The following is a 4317-nucleotide window of genomic DNA, read 5'->3' on the forward strand; positions in this document are numbered from 1 at the left end:
CAAGACTGGCTTCACACAGGAGATTTTTCTGCTGTGGAGGCCAATGCAAACGTGAATAATGAATAATAGCGAGAAATACTGTGTGACAGGAGGTAAGTGCCACAGAGAAAGCAGGAGAGAGTGAGGCTGGGAAGCAGGTGAAGAGCCTCTTAAAGGAAGTGGCACCTCTGAAGAGGGCAGAGTGGAGTCGGGAATAAACCTTGCATGGAAGGTGGAGGCTGGGCAGCATGTAGCCTTGTGCTGCCTCCCTTACCTGTGTGCAAGGCCACGAGTTTCATCTCTGGCATTGCAAAAGAAAAAAAATAGGCTAACAAGTACAGAAACCATGAGGTGGAATCTGCTCTGCCCATCTGAACTTCGAGGAGACCACCGTGACTGAAGAAGTCCTGGAGCAGAAGGGAGAATTGGGGAGCGGAGATGTGTGTGTTGGAAGAGAGCCCATCTTGTGCTGGGGAACAGGGTACAGAGCCCATCCAGATTACGGTCCAAGCATGGGGGTGGGGTTCGTGTTTTGGGATCTCTGAGGGTCTTGTCAAAAAGGAATTAGTCACATGATGAGATCTGGGGAATAGTGACTGTGCAGAAATGGAGGGGGAGAGAATGACAGTCCCTTAGTCTGAGGAAGGAAGCAGGAGCGCAGGAGGTGGGACAGTCTGGAGCCTTCCAAGTTCAGTCCGGAGAAACTACACAGGGGTTAAAATGGACCAATCGGACTGGGGCTGTGGCTCAGTGATGGAGAGCGCTGAGCATTGCAAGGCCCTGGCTTCAACTTCTAGTAGTACCAAAAAGAAAAAAAAAATCAGGGTCTGATTAGTAAAAAAAGAGATCAGGCTTACACCGAAAGGTAAAAAAGACACAAAGGAATTTAAAAGTTTCCTAGGGTCCCGGTGGTGGTGGTGGTGCACCCCTTTAATCTCAGCACTAGGGAGGCAGAGGTATGTGGACCTCTGTGAGTTCAAGGCCAGTCTGGTCTACAGAGTGATTTACAGGACTGCCAGGGCTACATAGAGAGACCCTATCTCAAAAAAACAAAAGTTCCCTAGGGGAACTCCAACAAAGCAGGTGCTCCTTGGGTTCCGATCTCTTAGGAGTATGGATGTGGAGAAGTTGTGAGGGTGCCCGGCTACAGCTGTTCAGTGTTCATGGGCAGTAGAGCTACAGGGGCTGAGGCCGGTGGCTGGTGGAACAAGGCGGATATGAGACCTCTACCTCGGAAGGGCTGCAGGGGGCCTCGAGGGCGCTGACAGCTGCTCCACCCTGTGGCTGGGGTGATGATCTCTAGAGGACACACGCAGGCGAGAATCCTTTCTACCCACAGTGCTCCCTCCGGCGCCCTCTACCGGCAAAGCCCCGCACCATCATGTCCTGAGAGCCGGCCCGACGTCAATTCCAGGAGGTCCAGCCAGTACTGAGAAAAATACTCCATCCCAGTATCTCCCCAACGCCCCATTAATGTTTGTTCTTCCCTTCGTTCATCTGTTTGTTAGTTCGCTTGAAATACGGGTTCTTTAAGTGACTCTGGCTGACCTCGAACTCATGGTAATCTTTTTGTTCTGCCTAATACTGGGGTTACAGGCATGTTATGAAGTGTCCCATTCTCTCTCTCTCCTCCTTCTCTCCCTCCCTTTCTCTCCCTTCCCACCTCTGTCTGTTTTGGCAGGGACTTGCTATAGAGCCCAGGCTGGCCTCAGACTCACGAGGCTCCTGACTCAGTCTTCTGGGCGAGTGAGGGCGTGAACGTGAAGCTGAGGTAGCCGAGTGCAAGCTGATGTATGGCATCAATAGACAATGTTGGAGAGACCAAAGGGACCCCGGAGAACACAGTGCGCAGTAGAAGAGTCCTGCCTCTGATGCCATTTGCCTTGGTCAACATTGTCCCACTAGCAACGCCATGGGTCAGTCCTTAGCGGGGGGCAGCCCAAGAAGATGTGACCAGGCGCAGGGCAGAGATCTGAATACTGACCCTTTCTTTCCCGCCGCACCTTCTCCAGACAGTTTTGTTTTCTTTCTCGTTTGGCTTTGTTTTGTCTTACTGCGTGGCCTTGACTGGCCTGTACTTGACTGGCCTGTACCAGGCTGGCCTTGAACTCAGAACCCTCTTGCCTAGCCTTCCAAAATGCTAAGAGCAAAGGCAAAGCCCCACCTTGTCTGGCCCAGACAGGGTTACGGGAAACTCTAGCCCAGCTAGTCTTAAACTTACTGTGGAGCTGAGGATGGCCTTGAACTTCTGGTACTTCTGGCACTGGGATTACAGTTGTGTTCCACCACCCCTGGCTTTATGACTACCCTTCTGAAGACAGATTTGAGCAATGCACCACCACACACACCCTCCCATGGCGATGGAAGAATTTAGGGGAGCAGTAACAACAACAATATTCATTCAACCAACAAATTGGCCTACTGACCAGATCCCAGGCTGGGTGGTGCAATGAATGAGGTCTCATATTAGGGTTATTAATTCTGGTATTGTGGATCTGAAAAAAGTTGGGAATGGGAAAAGGAACATTAATCGGCTGTCTGCCTCGTAAATCAGATTACGAAGGAGTGCCAAAAAAGAAAAAAGTGGTATCTGGATGGCCAATCAGGGGCCTAGCCTGGAGGGCTTCCCTGAGGAATTGTCCAGATGATCAGATGCGATGCAAGCGGTGAAAGAGGCTAAGTAGACAGAGTCCTGCGCAAAGGCCCCTTGGCGGTGAGGGCTCTAAAACGTTAGAGACCTAGAGACAGCCAGTGGGAACGAGATGGGACAGGAAAGGCGGGGGGGAGTAGACTGTACCCCCACCCCAACCCCCCAACGGTCCGCCAACTTTCCCGAAAGAGGAAAGCATGGGAGGAGCCAGCAGAGGAGGCGGTGGTGTGAGTCCCGCCTACCACTCACAGCCTCCAGGCCATCAGCTCCTGAGTAGAGAGGATGGGTGGGTGGGACCTGCCGGCCTGGTGGGTGGAACCCACAGGTGGGAGGAATGTGGTAGGAATTCCAGAAATGTTCTGGAGCTGCAGGCAAGGTGGTGTCTGACTGACGGGAGCGGTTGGGAGGCTGAGGCAGGAGGACTGAAAGTTCAAAGTCAGCCTGGGCTTTATGGTGAGACCCCCGCCTCCAGTAGGAAGAAAGAACGCTAGTTTGGGGTACCGTATATTTGCAGGCAGTTTTAACCTTGCTTCTTGGGCAGCCGTGTGACGCAGCTGAACACGTTTAACGTGCTGACAGTAAAATTGGTTTGTTTAGTAAATTATGAAGGAGTGATGTTGCTGGGCAGTAGAGAAAATTGCCAAAATCAGTTCCGGGAAAACTGAATGCTCTCCATCAGTCTTGTCCCTACAGTAATCCTGAGTGTGGCTCAGTGGAGGCTGGATTAGAATGCCCACACACAAACACACACACACAAAGAGGAGCAAGCCTATGCATAGACAACTAACATCTCCCCCTGCCACCCCGCCCTCATGGGTCACTGTATCGCTTTATGGGGGCAGCCATGACAGTAATCCACAGGCTGGGTTTAAACAACAGAAATTGATATTCTCACTGTTCTCAGAGCCAGAAGCCAGGGATCATGGAGTCCAGCTCTGTGGCTTGCACACAGTTGTCCTTGCTGTCATGTGTGTGAACAGCTCTTCTGCCCCGTGAGTCCTGCTCCCCACTTCTCACACGAACATGAAGCAGATTGAATGGATTGGGGTTTAGCCCTTGGGGCTCTCTTCAGCTACTTCATTTGAATTTACGGTCTGGCATTTTTCAGTCTAGCTGTGGAATTACCATCCTCCTGCCTCATCCACCTGCCTGCTGATGGCATGTGTCACCATGCTCGGTTACTTAGGTACTTGGGAATCTTATTTATGAATTTTTATATATGTGTATGTTTACATGTCTATTGCATACGAGTGTAGGATTAAAGGCGTGTACCACCACTGCCCAGCACTTCTCGATGTGTGTGGGTGCTGGGAACCAAACTCTGGTCCCTGGAAGAGCAGTGCTGCCACCTCTCTCACCTAAGGAACCTGGTTGTAGGATTTGTTGTTGGTGTTGGTTTGTGTTGTCATTGTTGAGACAGGTCTCAGCTAGGCTGACCTGGAACCTGGAACTCAATAGAAGATGACCTTGAACTTTTGCCCCCCCACACACACCTCCTAAGTGCTGGAATTACAGGTCCACACCATCACTTCAGCACCTGTGGTACCGGAGCTGAAGCCCAGGGTACTGCGCATATGAAGCAAGCACTCCTTTCATCTATCTACTTATCTATCTATCTATCTACTTATCTATCTATCTATCTACTTATCTATCTTTCTACCTACCTATCATCTATCTATCTATCTATC

Source organism: Microtus ochrogaster, linkage group LG8 (genome assembly GCF_000317375.1).
Source record: "Microtus ochrogaster isolate Prairie Vole_2 linkage group LG8, MicOch1.0, whole genome shotgun sequence".
In the NCBI taxonomy this organism is placed as follows: Eukaryota; Metazoa; Chordata; class Mammalia; order Rodentia; family Cricetidae; genus Microtus; species Microtus ochrogaster.